We start from the raw sequence: 23,580 nt of genomic DNA on the forward strand, positions 1-23,580 counted from the left end.
GAGAGTGGTCCAGTTTGGCTGAAGGCCTAGTAAGGTGGTCCATTCATGCTGAAGACTCTACATGTGTCGTTAGATCGGTGCGATGAAATGGATTGAGTATGTCGCGATATGTTAGCGTTAGAAGGTCTGGCCCCAGATATTGATCACGTTTAGTGGAGGTAGTGCATTGACTCGAGATTCCCTACGAGCGGATTCAGAGTATGTGTGGTGCATGGGATAGCGGTTATGCCATAAGGAAATGGTGTAGTATTGGGTGAGCACCGTGGCACATGTGTTAGTGTCAAGGTAGCCAAGTGGATCTCCTTCGTAAGGAAAAAGGAAAGGAATGTAGCTCCGTGAAGGAGTGTAAGTTCACGGAAGTGAAAAAAGTTGTGCGGAGTTATGATTGGAGTGCTTCAATTATGGTTATTGAGCAGTGTGTACGGCGGTGATATGGAATCACATCAAGTTTGGATGTTTGCCGAGGTCACGGAAGGAATTTCCGAGGGTGTAAAGTCAAGAGGCTCGTAAGGGATGCAGAGATGGAGTCTTGGATTGCCAACTCGATTTCGGTTTAGAAATTGTGTATGTAGTGGTAATTCATCCTGGGGGATGTTTGGAGGTATTGTTAGTGTATCGAGTTTTCCAACCCGAGGATGCTAGAGTCAGTTCAGCATGGGTATGAGATTGCGGAGGGGAACTCATGAGAGTTGCTATGAGATTGAGGGATTCATCATCCTGTCAGCATGGAGTTGGTAAAGTTAAATTCATACTGGGATTTTGGTGGTTTTGGGATTAATTCTAGCTCACATGAGTCAAATGATTGTTGTGAATTGGAGCGAGCGAAGTATCAGGGAGTGGTACTGGGTGGTTAGGTGTGGTTATCAAAGGATGAGGTCGGTGGCCGGTTTGAAGCGGTGGTTAGGACAACGCAAGAGGGAAAGTTGGGTTTTGGGTTTCGATGGCTGTGTTTTGAGGAATCTGGTCTGGTTAATGTCAGGAGGTGCATTGCGAGAGTAGTTCTGAAGTTGTGTTGCCGTAGGCTTCGAGGACGAAGCCTAATTTAAGTGGGGGAGAATTGTAACATCCCGAGTCCAGGAGTTCAAGTTCGGGGTTCAAAGTGTAAATTTGAAGGGCAACTCGGCGAGTCCATGGGTGGACTCGGCAAGTAGGGTCGCGACTCAGGTCGCGTGTTAAGCGGCCAACTCGGCGAGTCCAAGGCTGGACTCTGCAAGCAGGCGCTGAGTGAAGAAAACCCTAATTTCGGGCGATGAGCCCTATATAAAGGACATTATACCCTCTCCCCAGCCTCCTTACCTCCCCTTGAAGTCCAAAAAACCCTAGAAGCGTGATTGTGAAGGATTTGAGTGCATTTGAGCCTTGGAGAAGAGATTTGGAGGAAGATCTTGGAGAGTTGGGAGGCTTGGAGCAAAGGGCTTTGCTTAGATTCGGATTTCCTTGCTGTTGGGGTTTCGTTTTGAGGTATTATCTCGTTTTTGGGCTGCTATTCATCTAGATTCATCATTTTTGGGATGTGTGGGAAGTTTAGCTTGTGGTATTTAGAGTTTGAAGGTTAGATCTGAGGTTGCTACCTCAGATCTGGAATGGAGAATGTCTAGAGTGCATTAAAGTCCCTATTATTGAGTGTTTGGTGAAGCCATCTTGTCCCAAACCCTGGCCCCTAGAGTGTAAAATGCCTTGATCTCTTTGGATTCACGTAAATTTTGCCACTTTACGTGATGGAAGGGTTGTAGAAGGGTAGATCTACGTTTTCGATCGATTGCATGGCCTGGAAGGCTTTTGTATGGGTTAAGAGCTAGTGGTACATGGCAAGTCACAAGGGTGTACTCGGCGAGTTGCTTGAACGTGGGCAGGAACTCGACGAGTTGGTAGAACAACTCGGCGAGTTCGTTAAAGATAGCCTTGGACTCGGCGAGTCTGTTCTTGGACTCGACGAGTCTGGTCTTGAGGTCTTAGCCTTTCCTGGTTAAGCTATGAATTGGTGAGTCAAGGGATGACTCAGTGAGTTGAAATGGGTCCTTTTCAGTGTTGGGGGGGGGACTCGGCGAGTCAGCCAGAAGGTTGACTTTGACTTTGACTTTGACCAAGAGATGACCAGTTGACTTCTAAGGGCATTTTGGTAATTGTTGGCCTTTGTTTTGAGTTCAGTGTTGGTGCTAGCCAGTGGTGGAGATCGTATCAATGGTCGGAGCATTTCGGTCTTATCTTTCCACTCAACAGTTATGAGGTGAGTTATTCTCACTATATCAACAGGGTCCAAGGCACCAAGGCCGGCCCTTTATTGGATTGTAATCCGGGTATTGTTGTTATGTTGCTGTTTTACTATGTTTGCATCCTGGTAGTTAGGATGGTATTCGTTAAAGACCTGGTTAAGGTCGGTATCCTAGTATATAGGGTGATGCTATGCTATTGTCTGGTTAGGTTGGTATCCTACTTAGAGTATGTTTTGTTACGTGATCTACTACATCGGTTTGATTGAATGTAAATTGTTATATGATTGTATGTTTATGTGCACATGGTTGTTTGACTGGGGTTGGGTTGAGGCAGGACCTGCTTTGTGCTGTAGGCCAGCATACCTAGGGCGGACCGGTTATTCCGAAGGCCCAACAAGCAGTCCGGATAGGCTCTAGGCCCCACAAGGGCGGACCACACGTGCCGAGGCTCGGAGAGTGGACTAGGCCAACTGAAGGCCCGATGCAGGCAGACCAGTCATACTGTAGACTCAGAGAGTGGACCAAGTGGGTTGAAGGCCTGGTGCGGGCGGACCAACCATACTGCAGACTTGAGGGACATGACTAGACTCGGAGGGTAGACCAGGTGGACTGAAGGCACGACATCGTGGACCAGTCACATAGTAGACCCGATATGCATGGCTGCTCTACGATTTGTTGTGATATAGCATGTTGTGCGTATGGTATATGTGGTTGGTATTTTGGGGATATCTCACTAGGCTTTCGGGCTTACAGTTGTGGTTTAATGTTTTTCAAGTTCTTCAGGAGACTGTGGCAAGGCAAATGCGTGATCGTACCGCTCCTCGTGTTTATGTTTTATGAAATGGTTCTGGGAATACTCTGATAATAAATGTATTGAAAACCTTTTTGTAATAACATTATTAAAATGGGTTGTTTTTGAAAAGTTAAAATTTTTTGAAATTTTTGGTCGTTACATCAGCCCAACACAGAGGGGATCTGCACTTGCGGCCATAGAGAGCTTCGAAAGGCGCAACCTTGATACTGGTATGATAACTATTGTTGTAGGAGAATTCAACCAAGGGAAAATGGATATCCCACGATTTACCGAAGTCGAGGACACATGCTCTCAACATGTCTTCCAAGGTCTGGATGGTTCTCTCACTCTATCCATCTGTCTGAGGATGATAAGCGGAACCCGTATACAGCTTAGTTCCAAGAGATTTCTTTAGGGACTGTCAAAATCTTGATGTGAACCTGCTGTCACGATCGGAGATGATAGATACGGGCACACCGTGTAGTCGAACTATCTCTTGGATGTAGATTCGTGTGAGTCTTTCCATCTTAAAAGTTTCTTTGATTGGCACGAAGTGAGCGGATTTTGTCAATCGGTCGACTATTACCGAGATGGTGTCGTATCCACTCGTACATTTGGGTAATTTGGTAATGAAATCCATGGGAATCCTCTCCCACTTCCATTCAGGTATTTCCGGCTGATGGATCAAACCTGAGGGCTTCTAGTATTCAACCTTCACCTTGGCACAAGTCAGACACTTGCCCACGAAGGTAGGGATCTAGACTTTCATGTTTGGCCACCAATATAATTTTTTGAGATCAAGGTCATCTTATCCGATCCTAGGTGGACGGAGTATTTAGTCTTGTGAGCTTCGTTCATGATGACTCCTCTGAAACCACCGAACATTGGGGTCTAAATCCGATCCATGAAATAGTATACTCCGTCTCCCTTGATCTTTAAGTTCTTTTCCATTCCTCTTAAGGCTTCCTCCACCATGTTCTCTGGTTTTAGGGCTTCCAACTGAGCTTCTCTAATTTGTGCGGATAAGTGGGAATGGATGGTCATGGTAAGTGCTTTCACACTGCGACCTGAGTACTCTTTTCAACTGAGGGCATCTACTACCACATTGTCCTTGCTGGGATGGTAGCGTATTTCACACTTATAATCATAGAGTAGTTCTACCCATCGACGTTGTCTCATGTTTAAGTCTTTTTGGTTGAAAATCTGTTGCAAGCTTTTATGGTCAGTGAAGATCGTGCACTTTGTTCTGTAGAGGTAATGTCTCCAAATCTTCAATGCAAAGACAACTGCTCCCAACTCCAGGTCATGAGTTGTATAATTGATTTTGTGTGATTTTAATTGTCTCGAAGCATAAGCAATAACCTTTCCTCGTTGCATAAGCACACATCCTAAGCCCTGGCTGGATGCATCGCAGTAGACAACAAAGTCCTCCATCCCTTCGGGTAGAGACAACATAGGTGCACTACACAAGGCTCGCTTCAATGTTTAGAATGCAGTGTTTTGCTTTTCACTCCAACAAAAGGGTACACCTTTCTGAGTTAGAGTGGTTAGGGGTTTGGCAATTTTGGAGAAATTCTGGAGAAATTCTGGATGAATCTACGATAATATCCAACAAGACCCACAAATTGACGGATTTCCATGGATGTCTTCGGTGCTGATCAATTCTCTATCGCTTTGATTTTCTACGAATCCATGTGTATACCTTCCTCGCTCACCATGTGACCCAAGAAAGTTACTTTCCAAATCCAGAATTCACACTTGGAGAATTTCGCGTATAGCTTTTCTGTTCTTATAGTTTCCAACACTAATATCAAGTGTTGTTTGTGATCTTCCTCGCTCTTGGAATAGACAAGTATATCGTCTATGAACACGATAACGAACTTGTCCAAGAAAGGATGATACACCCGGTTCATCAGGTCCATGAACACTGTCGGTGAGTTGGTTAGACCGAAGGGCATTATTACGAGTTCATAGTGACCATATCGAGTCCAAAATGCTGTTTTAGGAACAATACTCTCGTGGACTCGTAGCTAATGGTACAATAATCTAAAGTCTATTTTGGAAAAATAGCTGGCTCCTTGAAGTTGGTCAAAAGATCGTCGATCCGAGGAAGAGGATATCGGTTTTTGATGGTGAGTTTATTCAGTTCATGGTAGTCAATGCACATCCGAAAAGATCCATCCTTCTTTTTCACAAATAAAACCGGGGCTTGCCAGGGTGAGGAGCTCCTTCTGATGAATCCTTTGCTGAGCAGCTCATTTAGCTGGCTGGACAACTCTTGCATTTCTGATGGCACTAGTCGATATGGGGACTTAGCTATGGGGGTAGCTTCGTGGATTAAGTTGATGAGAAACTCGACTTGACGCTTAGGAGGAATTCCCGGAAGCTCTTCGGGAAAGACATCAGCAAAGTTGCAGACTTCGGGGATGCTCTCGAGGGCTTTAACCTCCTGTTTCTCATTTACAACATGGGTTAGGAATGCACAACACTCCTTTCACAAAAATTTTTGGGCTTTGATGCACAAAATAATGCGAAGATCTGAGATGAGTTTATCACCATAAATAACGAGTGATTCTCCAGAGGGAAGGTTGAGACGGATAGGTTTTTCATAACAAAGGATACCAGCACGTTTGGGGCTCAACCAATCCATACCAATGATAACATCAAAGCTCTTTATGGAAACTGGTATAAGATCGATGGGAAAGGAATGATCGTTTAAGGTAAGGGTACAGTCGCGAATTATATCATTAGTGCTCTCTTTCTCCCCGTTAGCCATTTTCGAAAGTAAATGTTTCGGTTAAAGATTTAGGTTTATGTTTGAGAAGATGTTTGAATGCATGACTGCCAAAACTTCTCTCTGCACCAGAATCGAAAACAATGCATGCATAAGAGTTGTCGAGGAGGAACGTACCCGTGACAACGGTAGGATCAACAACTGCCTCCTTTTGCCCCATTGCTAGAACTCTCCCAGTATTGCTAGTTGTTGCTGCCTTGGGTCAATTTCTCTTCTAATGCCCAACCTCGCCACAACCATAGCAGGCCTAACCGACACCTGCTGTAGATGCCTGATTGGTTGGTGGGGCTGGTGTTCTGTAAAATCAAGATGTATGCCCTTCTTGCCATAGCTTTTGCACAACATCTCACGACACTGCCCATGATGATGAAAATTAAATTTGTTGTACTGAGGAAGGGTATCAGTAGGTGCTTGAGTTGCAGGGGTAGCTGTAGGAGTAGTGACAGCATGGATTGCCACTGTATGTTGTTTCTTGGATGGGTGCTGCGAAGACTGGCCCTTTCGCTGCTTCCAGAACTTTCTCTTCTCATCACTCCCTTTTGCTGGTTCGGGAGCAGCTGTCACTTGGTCAAGATCAACATCGTGATCTATGAGAGTCTGTGCCAGGCACTTGGTGCTATCAAAAGTAATTGGCCTGGCAGCCAAAACCTTCCCTTAAGTTGGGGCGCCAATCCCCAAATGTATCTCTCTATCTTGTTGCTTTCCGGGGTGACCATTCCCGGGCAAAGAATTGCTAGGTCATCAAACCTAGAAGTGTAGGCAGCAATATCAGAACCCTTCATCTTTAGGTTCTAGAGTTCGTGCTCCAGTTTCTGCATTTCTCCCCACAGACAGTACTCAGTAAGCATGAGCTCTTTGAAGCTCTCCCAACCCATAGCATTTGCTAATCGATAGGGTTAGGGATTTGACCCGACTATTCCACCAGGTCAATGCTTTGTTAGTGAAAGTGAAGGCGGCAAATTTCACCTTGTTGGCTTTCGAATAGAAACAGATTTCAAGGATGGACTCGATCCTCTTGAACCATCGAGTCAAGGCAATGACACCTCCAGTGTCGTCGAAAGATGTGGGTTTTTCATTCATGAAGTCTTTATAGGAACACTCCTTCTGGTGTCCCTGACCACCTTCCTGATTTTGGGGATGGGTATCACCTCCTGGCCTGCCAGAGCCTCCAGGGTTCATCTGTGACATTGCGGCAACCACAGCGGCAGCAACAAATGCCTGGAACATAGTGGGATCGAACTGGGGAGGTGGTGGTGGAGGATTGTTGTTCTTTGAGCTGGGTCTTTTCTTTTGAGGCCTCTCGTTCTAAAATGATCAGGAAGGAAAGGATGGTAAGTCCACTGAATTGAATCAAGAGATATGAAACAAGATGTATCTCTTATGATAGATAAAGTGTTCTACTAAACGATAAACAGGAAGGAGTTACTAAGGCAAGTAAAATATCACTAGGAAAGAAGGAGTAGCAACAGTTGGAATATTTTTTACAATGTATCTTGCTTTGAATAAAATACTCCTACATTATTTTATGTTTAAGGTTTTGTTCCATCGATTTCTTTTAGTAGAAATATTTGGTAAGTTTTAGGCATGTTGCAACACCACAGTCACTCCCAAGCACATCTTGGTCATGTCTCGAATCAATATAGTTGATCAGGCTATATTGACCCAAGAAATGATTACAAAACTACTTAGGTTTAACCACAATGTTCAACATCCAAATACTTTTGTTTGGTTCTTTTCACAATATGGTTTCTGGTATGTAGGTATGCTTGTATACTTAGAGTAAAAATACTTATATTTTAAAGTATAGTTTTAGTTCAGAGCACTTAGGCCCCTTAGTGTTTATAGTTGTATACCATGTAAGGTCCGGAATACTTAGTTTGCAATAAAAAATAGCTCTGAAACCAATCTGTCACACCCGCGAACCGTCAGAAAAACAACGACGAAAACATATGGTGGCGGCGACGTCATACATAGTGTCACAACAATCGTATCATAGCAATCAAAGTAAACACAACCATTACATTACAATATGAATATTTACATTTGTTTGAAAACATAGTTTGTACATAACATTATATAACAAAAGATAAAGACGAGACTTCAAAAATTCTCTGTCTTCTCCAAAAAGCCGGTGAAGTACCTGTGTATCGTTGCCCTGAGAATACAAGCGGTTTTGAAAACGACATAAAGCTAGTGAGTTCATAAGCATGTTTTTGTATTGAAAACTAGTCACTAAATATGTATAAATGTTTTCCTTCCATTATAAGTAAATATCATTCGTATCGAAATCCGTTGTTAACAAGTTCTAAAATATGTATGCATGCTTACCAAGAAAATCCAATATTTTCTAACATGTTTGTTGGTTTTTGTAAGGAAAGTACGTTCTGTTTGGAAAACCTTGGATACCACCAGTACGTAATGTAAGTTCTGTTCATAAACACTGGAATACCCTCCAGTGTGTATAGTAGTTTTATTACTTAAAATAAAACTATAGATTTTGTCCCTGGAATACCCTCCAGTAAGTAGATAAGTAGTTTTATTACTTAAAATAAAACTATAGAAGAAAGAAATCTTGTAAACAATGATTAATCATATAACCATACTAATATGGCAGATGACCTCCTTGACGTTTCTTCAGGCATCGCACGATTACAAATTTTTTCACCCCAGGCGTGCCTACCTAACTGTAGCTAACAGTTCAGGTGTGGGATTGTTGGTCCCGAATAGATCTATCCACAAATTTCACGCTCTCCCTCCAGGAGACTCTTGTTATACTACCGGTGAGGATTTATTGGTACCCTGAGGGGGAAAACGAAGATAGTCTCACAATCCTGTATTAACTAGTTTACATGTTTATTTGGTTGTTCTCGAGTTCGAGATCATTTTTAACGGTGTAGAGTATAAATAATTATACATAAAATAATTATTCAACATAATAATCTAGTTTTGTATTCGTAGTAATGGATAAACTAAATCTGAAGTAGTTTATATGTTTGACTTTGCATGAAGTTTGGATCTGTAAGACTAGTAATGAAATCCCAAACTATACCTATTATTGTTTGAATGGTTGTTACCTTGTGCCTGGTTTTGAAAACTATGCAATTATGATTAGAAAACATCCCTTATGCTCCGCATATTACAAAACGGATAATTGTTTCTAAATATTAGGTAGAAACCCAATGATTTGTTCGCGTGTGGACCCTATTAACATATATCGCACATGTATGCATTATATTAAGTATTCCATGACAAACCATGATGGGAAACCACCCTAAATACATGGAATCACTAGAACTAAGTGTTCTCTATCCCATACTTAGTGATCTTTACAAGTTTAAGGCCAAATATAAGTATTAGAGTGAGTGTATGGCCATAAAGGTGAGTGTGCAGCCAGGGTGTGCGGCCAGACTACGTGTGGGGCTACACATAGGAGTGTGCGGACGTACATAGGGTGTGTTCGGCCGTACACTCCTCGTTTGAGCCTGCAATGTCGATTTTTGAGGTGTTTCAAGTTCTAAACCAAGTCTTAATTCGAATATAGAGGGCCAAACTTTCACTTTGGAGGGTATTTGAGTGTGTGCGGCCACCTTATGAAGGTGTGTGGCCGCACTCCTTCAAAGGATGAAGAACACGAAGAACATACATAGTTTTAGTACTAGATTTTGGTGTTTACTTGTACAACAAGCTAGATGGTGGTGTTAATCATGATTTTTGAGGCCCTTAGAGTGTTCTTGGATGAGACTTGAGATATTGTGAGGCATTGATGCTCATTTTTGCCCCTGGGAAGGAAACAAGAGAAGCTTGAAGTTGTTTTGCTTGGTGAGAAAGCTTTGGATCCAAAATCATTACCTTGTGGGGAAGCTTTTTGAAGTATCAAGTTTGTATATTGGTGTGTGTATGATTAGATATCGTCATGGCAAGTTTATTATGATTTTGGTCTTTTTTTTTGAGATTAGAGATAAGTTAGGTTGTTTAAGGGTTCATCCTTTCAGATCTGAGTTTATTTTGGTATCCTTGATCATAACGGTGCAAGCTTTATGTTTATTTTGCAGTCATGCATGCGTTAAGTTAACCATTAAGTCACTTTTTAGCTTAAAAGCTTCTTGTAATCATGTATGAACGTAAAGTTGGCAACTTTACATGGTATTCCAGCTCAAGGAGGTTAGATTTCTGGTTTTGAAAGATTTTCTTAATGGATTAAGTGAAAATTAGGTTTCGGCTGAATTAGGTGAGTACGGTGGGCGTAAAAGTAGGTACGCGCACTATACAAGCCTCCAAGTGAGTATGTTGTGTGTACATACATGTACTCCCCGCGTACTCAGTCTATTGGGCTTTGAGTGTTTGGGCTACCTTTTTTATTTTGATTGCTTGGGGCTTTGTTGGTCCATCTAAGAATATGTGTATTGGATAAAGGAGAAGCTATTGGGCTTTAAGGTAAGGCTAAGTAAGGGTTTGGGCCCAATTTGGAAAATTAGGCAATAAGTTGGCTTTGGATGGTTTTGGTTGTGGGCCTTTATGATTAGGAGTTTGGACCTTAGAGTTGGACCAAACTAGGTGAGTGCTAAAATGGTATTTTACCTTATATATGGATTATTGGACTCGTTTTGGAAACCAATTGTTATTTGAGTTTTAATTGTTTGATAGCATGGGGATTTTAGTGCATCAACAGTCAGAGACTTATCTGTAGGTTCAGCTATTGAAGTGTGACTTCTCACTATATCCACATGTTGAAAGCACTATTGTCGGCTCATTACGTGTTATGTGGAATGTTAGTTGTCTTTGTGATACGTGCATGAAAGATAATGGGGGGGAGCCCACGACATTCTATGCAAAGACAATGAGGGGGGGGGGGATGCCCATTGCACTTAGATATTGCTCCATGGGGGGAACTCATGGCATTCTAGGTAAAGATAATGGGTGGGGGATGACAATTATATGTACATTGTATAATATTCAACGATTGAGTTTTATGTAGTATTTTTGGGGAACTCATTAAGCTTTCTGCTTATGGTTTTCAGTTTATGTTTCAGGTACTCTGGTTTTCAAATGGTAGGGCCCCGGATGATTGCAGAGCACACACCACATGTTTCCGCATTTTGTGAATTACTCTAATTTGATGATGTTTTTCTAAAACTTGTTTACTTGATTTATGGGAAAGATATGTATTAACGATTTAATAATCTAAAAACAAAAAATTTTATGTCATAATTTGGGGATGTTACAAGTTGGTATTAGAGCCTTGGTTTGATGGATTCGGGCATACTCTCGGCTGTGTCTGAACTTAAACTGAGGATTTGTAAAGTTTTCAAAAGAAAAGTAATTTTTTTAAGAAAACAATTTTCTAAGATAAGAAAATGATCTGGTGCATGCGATCGAGCTCAACTAAGTTTTCCAAAAAGACCCATACATGTTATCTGATGTGAGATAACTTATGAGTCTGTGAATCACATGCAAATTAGGTCTAAGGATCTACTCACTTTTGCATGATAGAATGCTAGGAGAGATGCCTTTGTTTGAGCTGGTAGACTTCCTTGCTAGAGCTGATTAGTCAGTGATAGATTGGCCTGACTGTGTGATGATCTGTAGTCTTGGGAGTGTTGGAGGCTATGTTGTAATGGAAATATCTATTGGTATCGGTAACTGCTAAGTGTATGTTTTAAAAATTATATACGACTAGGATCTTATAGCCTAGAATACTTGATTTGGCCTTCTTTCCTATTCCTTGTCTGGTTATGGTCCTATGGTAGAGTCTTTTATTCGATAGTTTATTTGATCCTATTACGTGCATAATTTGCCTGCATAAGACAACAAATAGTGAGGGTGGAAATTTATAGCATGAGTTGTGGTATGTGGGTTGAATGTCCAATGATCATTTTATGGATTTGAGTGTTATTGCATGAATGCTTCTTTCTTTGTGCTATGTGGAACACTTAGGTAATGAGAGTTAGCTACTAAGTGAATATAATTGCATTCATGAGGTGGGTGACTGGCGTTATGTGGAGTTCTTCAATAGCGGATGGTCGGTTGAGGTTAGGAACCTAAGAGAGCCTAGGAAGTGCTTCAGTGGGTTTGGTTGTGCTGTTTAGTGAGTTTTTGGTACATCGGTTTGAGAAGGTGACTTAGAGGATTTAGGATGATTCTTGATGAAAGTTTGGATAGGTGTGGAAGGTAGTATTGGGCCCGTACTACTCAAAGCACATGATCCATACTCGAATCAGGGAGAGTCTTGGATAATATAAGAAGATTGAGAGAAGAGGAATTTTGGGTACGGTCTAATCCTTTCATGTTGTATTTCAGTTTGGTGATGAGCACTCAAGGAGTAAGTCCAGGTTCTGGTTTCAGCTCAGGTGCAAGTACTGAGCTGATTAGCGAACAGATGTAGGAATTCATATCATTGGAGATTACATGCAGTATTATAGAGCAGAATCTTTTGATTTTTGGTTTAGTTAAGGAGGAGATTCTGGAGATCTTGGATGAGTGCTTGGGTACGATTGGTGTTGAGGTTATGGCTATCATTGGAGCTCGCACTCTTTCATGCTGTGAGCAAGAGATCGATTTAGAGCACCTAGGAAAGAGGGTGTTAGATCATGTTCATGTAACGGAGGTCCCAGGAAAAGACCCAAGACTTTGGATCAACGATTTGAAGGCCAGCAGGGCTGGGTCATTGTGGCACGTACGGGAAACTGCACAATGGAGCTTGTCGTTTCAAGAGTTTGGGTTGCTATAATTGTACTGGGATTTATCATGTCAGCAGGGATTCTCCTTGGGGGAAACCCGTTATGTTTTCTCCACGACTAAGTGGGACAAGAGAGGGTCGTCTGTACAATGAGGAAGGGAGGAGCACTGAGTGCACCTGCTCTGACTATTTTGCAGATCTTTGATAGTCACGAGAGTAGGTCATGATCCCTAGCAGAGAGAAGTCGGTCAGTGCAGTGTGAGTCAGGGGAGACCCATGCTCCAATAGGTGACTTTGTGGGTATGTTATCTTTTGCATTCCTTTCAGCTTTTATCAGTATTCATGTTGCTTGGAATTTTATATTGGTTTGCGTAAGTGTTATCTTTGGTTTAGTTCTCTGTTATTCTTGGGTTATATCTTCGAAAAATTTTTATATTCCTTTTGCATGTCGTGATCATTAGTGGGTTATTAAGGGGTTGTATCTCTTGTAGCGGGATCCAATGTGTTTGGTTGTTATCCTAGTTTTTCGTCGAAATCAGTTTAGAGGTATTGTGTGGAAGATCATTAGGTAGGATTCAGCAGGATAGTTCTCTAGTGTCGTCAAGGTTCAGTGGTATTTGTATTTGTTAGGGTAGGAGCGACAGTTGCCTATATAAGAACTATGGGGTTCAAACACTACTGTTTCTAGGAAAAGAGCGGTAGTAGGGAGATGGTCATGTCAGTGCGTGAGTTGTTTGGTCATGGGAAATGTTAGGGGAGTTTTAGATTAACTCAGGTTGCAGTTAATAAGGATTCAATGATTTTTGAAAATGAAAACTGGAGTGAGATTCATCAGTTCAGGGAAAGGGTTATGGGTCTTAGTTGCCAAGATAAGAACTTGGTGAATTGGTATAATATCATAAGAGGTGATTTCGATTATCAAACTTGCTAAGATTTCAAGAGCATTCTTTAGGGTTTTAGGATACAGTGATCATTAACTTTGGAGAACAATGAAACATTGGTATTGATTAGCATAGGTTTAGGCGGTTCACACTATTTGCGGTAGACGGGTTGGAGATCCATCATAATTAAGAAATGAGAGAACTTCATTGAATCCTAAGTAGGGGAGAACCGAACAGAAATGCTGAAAGTTTGGAAGGGTGTTGAAGTTTTACATCCTGGACAAGAAAAGAGACCACCCAAGCGGACGTTATATTGATATTGGGTAAGTGGGAGTTTAAAAAACACTCAACTGTTTGACAGAGACTTCCTTATTGTGCATAGGAAGATTGCGGTTAATTCGAGGTAAAAGGTTTTAGGATTCAAAGTGTGACCTGAACATCCGTTTGGTGTAGGTTTTGACTTAGGATGCATGGGATTGCAATGTTTAGGGAGTGATTAAGCCATTAGTGTTAAACAAGGGTGGTTGGAAGTGTTGTAAGGCTCCAATAGGATCATAGAATTTTCCAGTTCGAGGTAGACTATCATCGAAGCTGGTAATGACTGCAAAGGGGAAATCACTTTGTGACCATTGGGGTCCAAGGCGGAGTCGGTCCCATGTAGATTTTGATGAGTATGGTTCATGGGCAAGGCCCATGTGATTATGGCATTATAGGTAGGATCTGTTGCATACCGTTGGGTTTAGGTTTTGGATCTTGAGTTTCAGGGTTATGTGGGTGTTCAGTGGGTAGCACAGAAGGGTTTATAGGTTGTATAGCCTTGTTATTTGGTCTCTTGGGCACCTGGTAGTTGGGCTAGGTGTGAGACTGGTAGTCTTAATGATGGTCAGGAACCTTTATACATCGGTCTAAAGGGGGGTTGTCATAATACATAAGATTTGGGGTGAAATACAAGTGCAGATCCGTGGATCTCAAGTTCTGAGTGAGCATCGGATTGGGTTTTGGGTAAGCTCTCGAGTTGGGAATCATGAGTACTTATGAGTGGGATTTTCTTTTTAATGGAATAAGAATTGGGGTATCCTTATGCTGAGGGCATCAATTGAATGGTTCAGGGTCGTTAGATTGATATTGGGTAAGTGGGAGTTCAAAAAACTTCCAACTGTTTGGTGGAAACTTCCTTATTGTGCATAGCAGGATTGCGGTTAAGTCGGGGTAAACGGATTTAGGATTCGAAATGTGACCCAAACTTCTGTTTGGTGCAGGTTTTAACTCAGGATGTGTAGTATTGGAATGGTTAGGGAGTTATTAGGCTATTAGTGGTAACCAAGGTTGGTTGGAAGTGTTGTAAAACTCCAATAGAATCGTAGCATTTTCCAGTTCGAGGTAGACTATCATTGGAGCCTGTAATGAGTGCAAAGGGGAAATCACTTCGTGCCTTGGGCACACCATTCATGATTGTCGAGGAGTATTGCTTTGTTCTAGATTGAGCACCATTAGGGCCCGAGGCGGAATCGAGATCATGTAGCTCCTGATGAGTACGACCTGTGGCCGAGGCCCGGGTTATTATCGCATTATAGGTAGGATCTGTTGGAGACCGTTGTGTCTAGGTTTTGGTGAGTTTCAGGGTTAAGTGGGTGTTCGGTGGGTGGTGCATAGGGGTTTATAGGTTGTATAGCCTTTGTTATTTTGTCTCTTGGGCAGCTGGTGGTTGGGCTAGGTGTGACACTGGTTGTCTCAAGATTGTTTAGGAACCTTTATATATCGGTCCAAAGTGGGTTGTCGTAATACATAAGATTTGGGGTGAAATACAAGTGCAAATCTGTGGATCTCAAGTTGTGAGTGAGTACCGGGCTGGGTTTTGGGTGAGCTCTCGAGTTGGGAATCATGAGTGTTTATGAGTGAGATTTTCTTTTTAGTGGAATAAGAATTGGGGTATCCTTACACTGAGGGCATCAATTGAAAAGTTCATAGGTAAGAGAATGTATTTAGTTTTGATGTTAGATCTAGCCATTGTGTTTGTGTCTTGGGATGGTTCTATCTGTAGGAGGTACACAACATGTTTGGAATCAGGAAATAGTAGGGCATTGGAGGTTGGGTATGATATGAGACTACAGTTGGGGATGTAGTATTCTGTTAGTAGTGGATTTGGTGGTGAGATGGTTTAAGCAATTATTGCCAGATAAGCTTTCTCTCGAGAGTCGTATCGGGAGATTATGTATGTGTGTCTTTCGACTCAGCCACCGTGTAGTACTCTGGTGTCTTAGATAGTTGGGAGACAGTTTGGGACCAGGGAGGTCTTGACTGCTTTTGGAAAGCAACTAGAAGGTAGCAAGAGAAGTCAGAGTGATTTCAGTGATTTGGGATTCGTGTGTGGGGTTGCTTGTTATTCAGGGGATATCCTAAGTTTCCTTGCAATTGGATTAAATAATATTAGAGGGGTTGATTGGACTCTGTTGCACATGTCTCATTCCAGTCTAAATGTAGCAGGGAGGAATCTTCTACTCGAAGGATTATTTGAACCTTCTCTCAAGTGTAGGTGTTCTGCATCAATATATGGGTAGTGATTTTGGGTTCCCTATGGAAGCCTCAAAGGTTGGAAGTGTTTTGTTTTATCTGGAATTTAATGTTGAATTGGTATGGTAGTTTTTCAGTGCGGGCGGTCTTTCAGTGAATCAGACCAATTTGAGATTTCAGGTTTTGGGAAAAAGTAGAAGTGGTTTACTGTGAGGGTTTTAGCTCTGTTCTTCTTCGAGTTTGGTGGGTGCTGCGAGGGTTGGTTTCGAATGATTTTGAAAGGTTGTGCTATTCTCCAGATTGTTGTCGAGTTACTTAGGATATTGGCATTATGGGAAAGGTAAGGGCTGATTTCGAGGATGAAATCTAATTTAAGAGGGGGAGAGTTGTAATGCCTTTTTTCGAATTATTTTTCATTTTGGGGATGGTGATCAAGGGTTGGGTATATGCAGGCTTCGAACCCTTGCGGAATTGAGATTTTGACTTAGTTAGGGTTGGATAATGTAATTTGCATGATTCAGGTATTCAGTTTTTGTTTTGGATTCAAAGGTCATTTCGGTAATTTGTCATTTCAGGATTTTATGGAAAGTGGATGTTCGTTTGGCATATCTCATAGCAATTATCAGTTAATAGTAGTGTAGAGCTTCTCAATACCTTTTCATGTATATATGGATGGTCAAAACTGGAGTTGTATCGAGAAAGTTATTGATTTTGGAGTGAATTAGGGTCTAAGGGAAAACCCTAGTATGCGGGGTGTACCAAGGTGGTATGCAGGACGTATTGATGCGTTGAGGGTTACCCCATATGTAATGGAGTGTACGCTTAGCATACTTCGGAGATGGGATCAGGTTGCAAGACCTCATACACTGAGCATACGAAGATTACGTTGGGCGTATGAGGGTTTCATACCCTCGAACCGTCAGGAAAATAAGGGCAAAAACGTCCAAGGGCGGCGATGTCATACGCAGTATCACAAAAATCGTATCATAGCAATCAAAATAAACACGACCATTACATTACAATATGAATATTTACATCTGTTTGAAAACATAGTTTGTACATAACATTATACAACAAAAGATAAAGACGAGACTTCAAAAATGCTCCGTCTTCTCAAAAAGCCAGTGAAGTACCTTTCTATCGTTGCCGCGAGAATACAAGTGGTTTTGAAAACGTATCAGCATAAAGCTGGTGAGTTCATAAGCATGCTTTTGTATTGAAAACTAGTCACTGAATTTATATACATGTTTTCTTTCCATTATAAGTAAATATCATTCGTATCGAAATCTGTTGTTAACAAGTTCTGAAATATGTATGCATGCTTACCAAGAAAATCCGATATTTTCTAACATTTTTGTTGGTTTTTGTATGGAAAGTACATTATGTTTGAAAAACCCTGGCTACCACCAGTACGTAATGTAAGTTCTATTCATAAACCCTGGAATACCATCCAATATCTATAGTAGTTTTATTACTTAAAATAAAACTATATATTTTGTCCCTGGAATGCCCTCCAGTAAGTAAATAAGTATTTTTATTACTTAAAATAAAACTATAGAAGAAAGAAATCCCGTAAACAATGATTAGTTTATACTTATTGTGAGTCATATAACCATACTAATATGACTGATGACCTCATTGATGTTTCTTCAGGCGTCACACAATTACAAAATTTGTCACCCCAGGCGTGCCCACCTAACTGTAGCTAATAGTTCAGGTGTGGGATTGTCGGTCCCGAATACATCTATCCACAAATTTCATGCTCTCCCTCCAGGAGACTCTTGTTATACTACTGGTGAGGATTTATTGGTAGCCTGAGGGGCAAAACGAAGATAGTCTCACAATCATGTATTAACTAGTTTACGTGTTTGTTCGGTTATTCTCGAGTTCGAAATTGTTTGTAACGGTGTAGAGTATAAATAATTATACATAAAATAATTATTCAACATAATACTGTAACAACCCGAAATTTCCGTACCATCTCTTGTAACTCTTTCGTAGTACAATTCACGCAACTAATCGTCGTTTCCAAATCTGATTTCCGATCTTCTGTTTAATTAAGTCATTAACTGGTACGTATCTAAAATGACTTAATGGGTGTCTTAATACATTTAGAAAATCATTTTAACACCCAACTTTAGTGATTGGATTATTTCTAGAAATTACCTTATCGGGTTACGGCAACCTAATCGGGTACGACCAAAAGCCTCGCCTAACGCCGGTATCGGGTAGAATTCCACCGTGTCCAAAACTTAGACACTATATAATGTGTTTTAAGCCTCCATTTGAATCCTTTGGCCATTTTCTCATAAAACTCTCCCAACCTCTCGCCTCATCCATAATCAAAGATCCAAAACAAAGATTTAAGGCTTCCAATCAAAGAGGTAACACCCCTAACTTGTTATCCAACCTCTTTAGCCTTCAAATTGATGTTTAAACTTAGTTTTGGGACCAAGAACATGAGTTTACGGCCAAGGATCAAGCTTGGGCCGTAAACTCCCTTTTCAATGGTATAAATCCAAACAAATTAAACCAAGGCATTTTAGAAATCCATTCCAACAATCCCCAAGTCCAATCAAGCCATTAAACACTCAAAATCACACCAACATGAGTTTACAGCCGTAAACTCATGTATGGGTGTATTATGTGGCCGTAAACTCCCTAAAATGTTTATTCTTGGGGAGTAAACTCAAGTCCCAACTCCCTAGTTCCAATACACGTCCGAAGATGTCACCTGGGTCACTCCAAATGCTCGTTTTGAGGTGTTTAACCTCGTCGGAGTGTAATGTTCCATATAATTAGTGAATGTATCCCTAATTGAATATATATGGAAATTATTTCATTTTACATAGGGACATCGCGAGTAATCAAACCCCAAACCAACGTCTAGTGTCCGAAACCTTCACATTCCCGAGTCTGGTGAGTTCATACCCCTACCCTTTTTCATTGTTTTCACTGTTTTTAGGGGGGAACACAAGCAAAGTACAAGGGAAGTCTTGTACTCAAAACATTTTTTCAAATGTGTGTTTCGTATTCCATATGATTTTATTATTGATTACTACAACTGATAACCATTTGAACATGTAGATCACGTAACATATATTTGTGAAATAGGTCTTTAAACTGTTATGTTTTACATATATATTTCACAAATAGCTTTCCATATTTTATCAGTTAAAAGCGTGACATTAGACATTTGAATATAATAACTGTACACTGTTTTGTCCTCGGTAACACTCCACACATATACGCGAGTGGAGGAGTATCATATTATTACTAGTAAATTTGTTAATCATGTATGATTGGAGACACGTCCTCGGCAAACACTCCACAGAGATACGCGAGTGGAGGACTACACCCGTAACCAGAATCTATGGTATTTAGAGAGCGTGACTTGAGTGTATAGATCTATACGTGGTTGAGTACCCCACACCTGGCTGCTAGCTACAGCCGAACCGAATTGGTTCAAGGGTGACGAAAGTCATAAGTATGTGGACTACTTATTGCCACATGTAGACTACTTATTGCCACAGGTTTAGTCCATCGTATGGTTATGGAACTCTCAATTAGGATAACAGAGATTTACTTATAGTAATAATAAAGCACCTTATACATCTTTCACACCTTTTACATCTTTCACGTACAGTAATCAACATTCAGGAAAGTATGGGACTTTCCTGGGGAAATCATGAAACCTAATCACGTTTACATCTTTTACATCATTCAGATTGGAAACCAACATGCAGGAAAGCATGGGGCTTTCCTGGGTAACACCTACATAACTAGAAAGGGTAACAAACCGGATAACATTACATCTTTTACAATTGGTAATACACAATAAGGAAAGTATGGGACTTTCCTGGGAATTCACGATAGGTAAACATAACAATTTAACAAGCCGGATATCCAAACTATATATTTTCACATGAGTAGACATGTTTTCAGTGTACGAACTTACTATGCTTTACATTTGTGAAACAACAATCAACTATTAAGAAAATATGGGATTTTCTTGGTATACATAACATTTCAGAAACAAAAAGGAAACTTGAAACATTTTCACAAACAAAAACCGCTTATGAACTCACCAGCATTATGCTGATTTTTAAACTGCTTGTGTTCTCAGGTCAGCATTAGAACAGGTACCCGAAGATCCTTTTTGCTTGAAGACGGAGTACATGAAGATCCGTTTCATTTTGTTCATATATATGCTATGTATCACAACTGTACAAACTTTACTTTTTGAAACAACTGTAAAACTTTTCTTATGTAATGTAATGGTTGTTTACTTTACTTACTATGTGCATTGGATTTGATACTCAACGTGGATTCGACCCCGGAAATGTTTCCGCCTTCGGTTTTTGGGGTGTGACAAATACTCTAGTTTGGTATTCGTAGTAATGGATAAAATAAATCTGACATAGTATATATGTTTGACTTTGCATGAAGTTTGGATCCGTAAGACTAGTAATGAAATCCCAAACTATACCTATTATAGTTTGAATGGTTGTTACGTTGTGTATGGTTTTGAAAATTATGCAATTATGATAAGAAAATATCCCTTATGCTCCGTATATTATAAAAGGGATAATTGTATCTAAATATTTGGTAGAAATAGTTGTAATTGCATCAGTTTTTAAGTCACGAAAACCTTTATGTTTAGCTTGTATCCCCCCCCCTGAAAACATGAAAAACTCAGAAAAGTGTAGGGGTATGAACTCACAATTTATCGTAGGATCCGAATGATTGATTGGTTATGAGCATGGAGTGTCAACCGATAATTTGTTCGCGTGTGGACCCTATTAACATATATCGCACATATATGTATTAGATTAAGTATTCCATGACAAACTATGATGGGAAACCACCCTAAAGACTTGGCATCACTAGAAATAAGTGTTTTCTATCCCATACCTAGTAATCTTTACAAGTTTAAGGCCAAATATGAGCATTAGAATGAGTGTATGGTGACAAAGGTGAGTGTGCGGCCAAACTATGTGTGCGGCTGCACATAGGAGTGTGCAAACCTATAGAGGGTGTGTGCGGCTGTACATAGGAGTGTGCGGCCGTACACTCCTCGTTTGAGGCCTAAATGTCGATTATTGTGGTGTTTCAAGTTCCAAACCAAGTCTTAATTCAAATATAGGGGGCCAAACTCTCACTTTAGAAGGGTATTTGAGTGTGTGCGACCACCTTATGAAGGTGTGTTGCCGAACTCCTTCAAAGGATGAAGAACACAAAGAACATGCATAGTTTTAGGCCTAGATTTTGGTGTTTTACCTGTAAAACAAGCTAGATGGTGGTGTTAATCACGATTTTGAGGCCCATAGAGTGTTCTTGGATGAGAATTTTAAAGAGAGAAAGTAGAGAGAGAGTAGTTTGCAGCCAAAGAAGAAAAAGTGAATGAAAGGGGTCCTCTACTATATATGGGGTCGGGTGTGTAGTTGGGGGTGTGTGTGCGATTGGGTGTGTGGCTGGCTAGCCATGCACTCGAGTGTGCGGCCGCACACACCTTACTTTGTGTGATTGGCTTGATTTTGTGATGCTACACAGTTTCTAACCCTTCTTAAGATTCAAATCTATGTTATACTAAGCCTAAAGCATTCATATGGACCCACAATTTGCTAAAAGATTATAAATCCGAGTTAAACATTGATTCATGGATCAATTGCACAGGATAAAAGTTTCGGGTTGTCACATCATCCCTTGTTAGAGGGAATTTCGTCCTGAAATTCAAGAATATGGATACAAATCATGGATTTGGAAAAAGATGAGTGTATTTCTGTTTCATTGAATCCTCGTGCTCCCAAGTGAATTCAGGTCCCTGGTTGGCATTCTAGCGAACCTTCACTATCGGTATGCAGCTTTGCTTTGTTATTTTCATCTCTCGGTCCTTGATTTCGATTGGTTCTTCCACGAAGTTCAGGTTTTCGTTTATTTTAATTTCGTCGAGAGGGACCACAAGGGTTTCATCGGATAAGCACTTCTTAAGATTTGAAATGTGGAAGACAGGGTGAATGTTACTGAGTTCATGGGGTAATCGAAGTTGGTAGGCTACAGGATCAATCTCAGCACGTATTTCGAATGGTCCTATGTACCTCGGGTTTAGCTTTCCATGTTTTCCGAAGCGTATCATGCCTTTCCAAGGCAAGACCTTCAGCAGAACACGGTCTCCGACCTGGAATTCCAAGGGTTTTCGTCATTTATCGGTGTAGCTCTTTTGTTGATCTCGTGAAGCTTTTAGTCGTTCCCGAATTTGTATGATCTTTTCGATGGTTTCGCGAATGATTTCTGGACCAGTGAGAGTGGTATCCGAGATTTGTCCGTTGGCTAGCTGCGTGTCGCCCACCTCAGCTGTAACATCCCGAGTCCAGAAGTGCGAGTTCGGGTTTCAAAGTGTAAATGTGAAGGGCAACTCGGCGAGTCCATGGGTGGACTCGACGAGTAGGGTCGCGACTCAGGTCGCATGTTAAGTGGCCGACTCGGCGAGTAGGTTCGCAACTCAGGTCGCGTGTTAAGTGGCTAACTTGGCGAGTCCAAGGCTGGACTCGACGAGTAGGTGCTGAGTGAAGAAAACCCTAATTTCGGGCGATGAGCCTTATATAAAGGACATTATACCCTCTCCCAGCCTCCTTACCTCCGCTTGAAGTCCAGATAACCCTAGAAGCGTGATTGTGAAGGATTTGAGTGCATTTGAACCTTGGAGAAGAGATTTGGAGGAAGATCTTGGAGAGTTGGGAGGCTTGGAGCAAAGGGCTTTGCTTAGATTCAGATTTCTTTGTTGTTTGGGCTTCCTTTTGAGGTATTATCTCGTTTTTGGGCTGCTATTCATCTAGATTCATCATTTTTGGGATGTGTGGGAAGTTTAGCTTGTGGTATTTAGAGTTTGAAGGTTAGATTTGAGGTTGCTACCTCAGATCTGGAATGGAGAAGGTCTAGAGTGCATTAAAGTCCCTGTTATTGAATGTTTGGTGAAGCCATCTTGTCCCAAACCCTAGCCCTAGAGTGTAAAATGCGTAGATCTCTTTGGATTCATGTAAAGTTTGCCACTTGACGTCATGGAAGGGTTGTAGAAGGGTAGATCTACGTTTTGGATCGATTGCATGGCCTGGAAGGATTTAGTATGGGTTAAGAGCTAGTGGTACTCGGCGAGTCACAAGAGTGTACTCGGCGAATTGCTTGAAGGTGGGCAGGAACTCGAAGAGTTGGAAGAACAACTCGGCAAGTTGGTTGAAGATAGCCTTGGACTCGGCGAGTCTGTTCTTGAGGTCTTAGCCTTTCCTGTTTAAGCTAAGAATTGGTGAGTCAGGGGATGACTCAGTCAGTTGAAATGGGTCCTTTTCAGTGTGTGGTGGTGGGGGGGGGGGGGGGGGGGGGGCTCGGCGAGTCAGCAGGCTGACTCGGCGAGTAGAGTCAGCCAGAAGGTTCACTTGGACTTTGACTTTAACCAAGAGTTGACCAGTTGACTTCTAAGGGCATTTTGGTAATTGTTAGCATTTGTTTTGAGTTCAGTGTTGGTGCTAGCCAGTGGTGGAGATCCTGTCAGTGGTCGGAGCATTTCGGTCTTATCTTTCCACTCAGCAGTTGTGAGGTGAGTTATTCTCACTATATCAACAGGGTCCAAGGCACCAAGGCCGGCCCTTTATCGGATTGTAATCCGGGTATTGTTGTTATGTTGCTGTTTTACTATGTTTGCATCCTGGTAGTTAGGA

This window comes from Lactuca saligna, chromosome 4, assembly GCF_052625555.1.
Source record: "Lactuca saligna cultivar CGN05327 chromosome 4, ASM5262555v1, whole genome shotgun sequence".
Classification (NCBI taxonomy): Eukaryota; Viridiplantae; Streptophyta; class Magnoliopsida; order Asterales; family Asteraceae; genus Lactuca; species Lactuca saligna.